Genomic DNA, 7300 nt, shown 5'->3' with positions numbered 1-7300 from the left:
TCCATAATGTTCACCTAAGTAATTTACCTCTGTTATTGCAGGGTTCTCAGGATCATAGGCTTCTTCTTCAAAAGATGCCTCTTGAGTACTGTTGGATGCAGCTTGCATTCCATGCAGACTCTGAGAGATCATATTGACTTGCTGAGTCAATATTTTATTCTGAGCCAATATGGCATTCAGAGTATCAACTTCAAGAACTCCCTTCTTCATAGGCGTCCCATTATTCACAGGATTCCTTTTAGAAGTGTACATGAACTGGTTATTAGCAACCATGTCAATGAGTTCTTGAGCTTCTGCAGGCATTTTCTTTAGGTGAATAGATCCACCTGCAGAAGTGTCCAGTGACATTTTTGATAGCTCAGATAAACCATCATAGAATATATCCAAGATGGTCCATTCTGAAAGCATGTCAGAAGGACACTTTTTGGTCAACTGTTTGTATCTTTCCCAAGCTTCATAGAGGGATTCACCTTCTTTCTGTCTGAAGGTTTGAACATCAGCTCTAAGCTTGCTCAGCTTTTGAGGAGGAAAGTACTTGGCTAAGAAAGCCGTGACCAGCTTATCCCAAGAGTTCAGGCTATCTTTGGGTTGAGAATCCAACCATAATCTAGCTCTGTCTCTTACAGCAAAAGGGAAAAGCATGAGCCTGTAGACTTCAGGATCTACTCCATTAGTCTTAACAGTATCACATATCTGCAAGAATTCAGTTAAGAACTGAAAAGGATCTTCAGATGGAAGTCCATGAAACTTGCAGTTCTGCTGCATCAGAGAAACTAATTGAGGTTTCAGCTCAAAGTTGTTTGCTCCAATGGCAGGAATGGAGATGCTTCTTCCATGTAAATTGGAATTAGGTGCAGTAAAGTCACCAAGCATCTTCCTTACATTATTATTATTTTCGGCTGCCATCTCCTCTGCCTGTTCGAAAATTTCTGAAAGGTTATCTCTGGATTGTTGTATTTTAGCTTCTCTTAATTTTCTCTTCAGAGTTCTTTCAGGTTCTGGATCTGCTTCCACAAGAATGTTCTTATCCTTGCTCCTGCTCATATGACAAAGAAGAAGGCACAGAAAAATAATAATAATAATAGAGATTCTCTTTACCACAGTATAGAGGTTCCCTTATGTGAGTAGAAGAAAAGAGGAAGAAATTCGAACACAGATAGAAGAGGGGGTTCGAATTTGGTGATGATGTGAGGAAGAGATGTTTAGTTAATGAATGAATAAATAGAATAGAATGAAAGAGAAGGAGGGAATTTTTGAAAATTATTTTTGAAAAGGAGTTAGTGATTTTTGAAAATGGTTTTTGAAAAATTGTTAGTAATTTTCGAAAATTAAGTTTTAAAAAATAAAATAATTAATAAATTAAAAAAAGAAATTTTGAAAAAGGGGAAAGATATTTTCGAAAATGAGAGAGAGAGAGTTAGTTAGGTGGTTTTGAAAAAGTTAGGAAACAAACAAAAAGTTAGTTAGTTAGTTGAAACAAATTTTGAAAAGATAAGAAGTTAGGAAGTTAGAAAAGATATTTTGAAAAGATATTTTTGAAAAAGATAAGATAAGAAGATATTTTTGAAAAGATATGATTGAAATTAGTTTTGAAAAAGATTTGATTTTTAAAATCACAATTAATGACTTGATTCATAAGAAATCACAAGATATGATTCTAGAACTCAAAGTTTGAATCTTTCTTAACAAGCAAGTAACAAACTTCAAATTTTTGAATCAAAACATTAATTGTTTATGTTATTTTCGAAAATTTGATTAAAAATAAGAAAAAGATTTTTGAAAAATATATTTTTTTTAATTTTCGAAAATAACTAAGAATTTTGAAAAAGATTTTATTTTTGAAAAAGATAAGATTTTCAAATTGAAAATTTGATTTGACTCATAAGAAACAACTTGATTTTAAAAATTTTTGAAAAAGTCAACTCAAATTTTCAAATTTGATGAGAGAAAAAGGGAAAGATATATTTTTTTTTTATTTTTTGAATTTTTTTATGAAAACATGAAAATTATGCAATGCATGAAATTTTTAGATCAAGACAATGAATGCATGCAAGAATGCTATGAATGTCAAGATGAACACCAAGAACACTATGAAGATCATGATGAACATCAAGAACATATTTTTGAAAAATTTTTAATGCAAAGAAAACATGCAAGACACCAAACTTAGAATTCTTTAATGCTTAGACACTAAGAATTCAAGAATGCATATGATAAACATGAAAAGACACAAAACAAAAAATCATCAAGATCAAACAAGAAGACTTACCAAGAACAACTTGAAGATCATGAAGAACACTATGAATGCATGATATTTTCGAAAAAATGCAGGATGCATATGCAAGTGACACCAAACTTATGATATGACTCAAGACTCAAACAAGAAACAGAAAATATTTTTGATTTTTATGATTTTCTAATTTTTTTTTTTGGATTTTTATTTTATATTTTTCGAAAAAAAAAGGAAAAATAAGGATTCCAAAATTTTTAATATGAATTCCAGGAATCTTGCCATGTTAGTCTAAAGCTTCAGTCCAGGAATTAGACATGGCTCACTAGCCAGCCAAGCTTTCAAAGAAAGCTCCAGTCCAAAACACTAGACATGGCCAATGGCCAGCCAAGCTTCAGCAGGTGATCATGGATCAGCAGCAGGTAGATGAGCAACAACTAAATTGCTCTTGATAACAAATTGCAAGCCTCAGTCCAAATGAATTTAGACATGGCTTTACAGCCAGCCAGGCTTCAACATGCTTCATGAAACACTAGAATTCATTCTTAAAAATTTTGAATAAACTTTTTGAAAACAATATTTTTTTTTTTCGAAAACAAAAGAAGAGTTTTTGAAAAATTTTTGAAAACTTTTTGAAAAGAAAACGAAAAGAAAGTTACCCAATCTGAGCAACAAGATGAACCGTCAGTTGTCCAAACTCAAACAATCCCCGGCAACGGCGCCAAAAACTTGGTGCTGTTGCCGGATCAAAAGGGAATCTGGCACTGATGTTACCGGACCAAAAGCTTGCCGAAAACTCAAACAATCCCCGGCAACGGCGCCAAAAACTTGGTGCACGAAATTGTGATGTCCAGGCTCGAACAATCCCTGGTAATGGCTCCAAATCTTGGTGCTTTGATCTTAATTCATAATTGTCACAACTTCGATACAACTAACCAGCAAGTGCACTGGGTCGTCCAAGTAATACCTTACGTGAGTAAGGGTCGAATCCCACGGAGATTGTTGGTATGAAGCAAGCTATGGTCACCTTGTAAATCTCATTCAGGCAGATATAAAGTGATAATGGTGTTTTCGAATATTATATAATAAGATAGGGATAGAGATACTTATGTAAATCATTGGTAGGAATTTCAGATAAGCGAATGGAGATGCTTTTCGTTCCTCTGAACCTCTGCTTTCCTGCTATCTTCATCCAATCAGTCTTACTCCTTTCCATGGCTGGCTTTATGCAAGGGCATCACCGTTGTCAGTGGCTACATCCCCTCCTCTCAGTGAATAATATGCTCACGCACCCTGTCACGGCACGGCTATTCATCTGTCGGTTCTCGATCATGCTGGAATAGGATTCACCCTCCTTTTGCGTCTGTCACTAACGCCCAACAATCGCGAGTTTGAAGCTCGTCACAGTCATTCAATCATTGAATCCTACTCAGAATACCACAGACAAGGTTTAGACCTTCCGGATTCTCTTGAATGCCGCCATCATTCTAGCTTACGCCACGAAGATTCTGGTTAGGAGATCTAAGAGATATTCATTCTAGCTTAATTCATGTAGAACAGAAGTGTTTGTCAGGCACGCGTTCATAAGGGAGAAGGATGATGAGCGTCACACATTATCATCACCTTCATCACGTTCTTGGGTGCGAATGGATATCTTTAGAAGCGAAATAAGAAGAATTGAATAAAAAATAGTAGTACTTTGCATTAATCTTTGAGGAACAGCAGAGCTCCACACCTTAATCTATGGAGTGTAGAAACTCTACCGTTAAAAATATATAAGTGAAGGTCCAGGCATGGCCGAGATGGCCAGCCCCCTAAAACGTGATCAAAGGATCATAAGGTAATCCAAAGATGGTCAAAAAGACGCCTAATACAATAGTAAAAGGTCCTATTTATAATAAACTAGCTACTAGGGTTTACATGAGTAAGTAATTGATGCATAAATCCACTTCCGGGGCCCACTTGGTGTGTGTTTGGGCTGAGCCTGAGTGTTGCACGTGCAGAGGCCATTTGTGGAGTTGAACGCCAGTTTCTGTGCCAGTTTGGGCGTTCAACTCTGGTTTTGGATCCTTTTCTGGCGCTGGACGCCAGATTTAGGCAGAAGGCTGGCGTTTAACGCCAGTTTACGTCGTCAATTCTTGGCCAAAGTATGGACTATTATATATTGCTGGAAAGCCCTGGATGTCTACTTTCCAACGCAATTGGAAGCGCGCCATTTCGAGTTCTGTAGCTCCAGAAAATCCACTTTGAGTGCAGGGAGGTCAGAATCCAACAGCATCAGCAGTCCTTCTTCAACCTCTGAATCTGATTTCTGCTCAAGTCCCTCAATTTCAGCCAAAAAATACCTGAAATCACAGAAAAACACACAAACTCATAGTAAAGTCCAGAAATGTGAATTTAACATAAAAACTAATGAAAACATCCCTAAAAGTAACTAGATCCTACTAAAAACATACTAAAAACAATGTCAAAAAGCGTATAAATTATCCGCTCATCAGTGGCCTCTGTCACGCGTCCGCGTGGGTCACACGGTTGCGTCATTCGGAGCTTTTCCTTGCCACGCGGTCGCGTCAGTCATGCGACCGCGTCATGTGCGTTCTGCTTAAGGCGCGCGGTCGCGTCAGTCATGCGGCCGCGTCGCTGAATCTTCGCTTCTGGCACGCGATCGCATCGTCCATGCGATCGCGTGAACACCAGTTTCCTTAAAGCTCCGTTTTGCTTTCTCCTTCCATTTTTTTATGTTTCCTTTTCCATCCTCTAAGTCATTCTGCCTTAGAAAATCTGAAACTACTCAACACACTAATCACGGCATCGAATGGAAATAAAGGTAATTAAAATAATTAATTTTAAAGCTTAGGAAACATGTTTTTCACAATACGACATAATGAGGAAGGGAAAGTAAAACCATGCAATTAATGTGAATAAGTAGGTGAAGGATTATATAAATCACTCAAATTAAGCACAAAAGAACTCATGAAATATGGGTTTATCAACCTCCCCACACTTAAACACTAGCATCTCCTCATGCTAAATCCAAGGTAAATAATTAAGGTTAAAGTGATGGAATGTTATGAAATGCAACTTATGCTAAATGCATCTACCTAATGAGTCATGCAATTCTAATTCATCCACTCATATATAAAGCCTACATGTAGTCAAGTTATTTCACATTATATATATATATAGCTAACCCTTAAATAATGAAGCATTTTAGCAAATGAGATGGGAAAGAAAACTTTGTACAAACTTGCAAAACAATTAGTAATTTAAGTACAGATATATGTTGATGATTTATTGAACCCTCACTGGATTTTGTGTTTACTCTCTAGTCACTCAGTGTTTATTGGGTTTATTCACTCTATTTCTCTTTTTATTCTTAATTTCTATAGCTTTGTTCTTCATCTAACCAATCAACAATTATAGAATATAGTCATACCAAAACTCATGAGGTCTTTAATTAAGGTTGTAATGGGGTCAAGGCAAAGGGTAAGGATATATGTATAAGGCTAAGTGAGCTAATAAGTGAATCCTTAATTAGACTAAGATCTCACCTAACATACATATTTAGTAAAATAAAATTTCTTTACCTATTTTACCATATTTCCCACTTATTGTTACATGCTCATGTTTCACTTTTTATTTTATTTTTTTTATTCCATGTGCATTGTTTTCATTGGGGAATTTCCTTTTTGTATTCCCTCTTATTTAGATGCTGAAAAATAACTTTTTTTTAATGCACATGATAATTAAATCACTTAGATTTTCTCATGAGCATGCTTCCCAAATTTTATTTTATTCCTTTTCACTTTTTTTCCACCTTTTTGGTTCTATCATCCACGTTCCCAAAAGGTTTCCCACATTTAACTCTATTCATGATTTTCTATCTTAAACTAACCAAGGATTCACTTGGGATTTTCTTTTGTTTTTCTGCTTAAGGCTAGTAATTTGGCTAAATAGAATAAAAGGGTTTTAATATGCTCAAGGGGGCTAACAAGGGTGATGTAAAAGGCAGGCTAATTTGGGGGTGAGTGAGCTAAAATCAAATGATGGCCTCAATCATTCTCTTGGTATGTATCTATTCTATATTCTATAATTGGACATATATATTAAAGCAAAGGAAAGAACATCAGAATAAAAAGAAATGTAACACACAGAAATGAAATTATGGTTTGAATGCAACCATACAATTTAAGCTCAAGACTCACAGGCTGTGTGTTCTCTAACTCAAGCATCATATATCATTTATATATTGTATGCAGGTTTAGTTAAAAATTCCCATTATTCTCTTGAAAAAAATTATTTAGGGTAGCTTTTAAAGTTTTAATGTTCCTCCTTGATGAAATGTTGTCAACTAACATGTAATGCTATATATACAAGGTGTGGGTTGTTTTGATTCTGTTAAAGTTTCTAGTTTACTTCCTTTTTGTATTTTTTTATTTAAACTATACTATCTTATGCTAAAAAGGGTAAACTATACTAATTAATCCACTAATAAATCAGAATTGCAAACTAAACTAAATAACTAAAATAAAATAAATAACTCAAATATGAACAAAAAATGCAAAATGCAGAAAATAGAGTAAAATATACAAGTAGCAATGTATAGGTACTCAGAAAATAACAATAAAAGAAAAAGAGAAAAATATAGAAAAATATCCAAAATGAAAGAAAAAGTATGTAGTAGTTCACCAAAATAAACGCCAGAGATGGCGACCTCCCCACACTTAAAATGAAGCATCGTCCCCGATGCTCAATCAAGCCGGGTGTGAAGGGAGACTGACTGGATCGGGATCTCCGGATCTGCAGCCTCAAGCTGATGTGGGGCAGTCTGCTCTGTGGCTGCCTACTGAGGAGTCTCCGCCTGGGAATGAGGCTCTTCCTCGTGCTCATCCTCCTCCTCCTCTGATGGCTCTGATGGTGTGTCGGGCTCGGAGGGGATGTCGGCGCCCTGTTTGATCATCAGCTTCAGATGGGAATAGCGTCGCCTGCTGCGGCGCTCCAATCTCTCATACCGGCGCCTGTTACGGCGCTCCATCTGATCAAGCTGGCGGAATAGACGGTGCACGAGGC

The 7300-nt window shown here is 36.2% G+C and overlaps 1 non-coding gene across 1 annotated transcript; it reads left to right on the top strand.

The window, feature by feature from the left end:
• The first annotated feature begins 402 nt into the window (after positions 1-402).
• Positions 403-510, top strand: LOC112730989 (small nucleolar RNA R71). Its single transcript, XR_003166786.1, has one exon. It is a non-coding gene; the product is annotated as a small nucleolar RNA R71 (small nucleolar RNA).
• The last annotated feature ends 6790 nt before the right edge of the window (positions 511-7300 follow it).

This window comes from Arachis hypogaea, chromosome 12 (genome assembly GCF_003086295.3).
Source record: "Arachis hypogaea cultivar Tifrunner chromosome 12, arahy.Tifrunner.gnm2.J5K5, whole genome shotgun sequence".
Lineage (NCBI taxonomy): Eukaryota > Viridiplantae > Streptophyta > Magnoliopsida > Fabales > Fabaceae > Arachis > Arachis hypogaea.
Note: the sequence above shows the minus strand (reverse complement) of the source record. Positions and strands in the feature narration are given on the sequence as shown.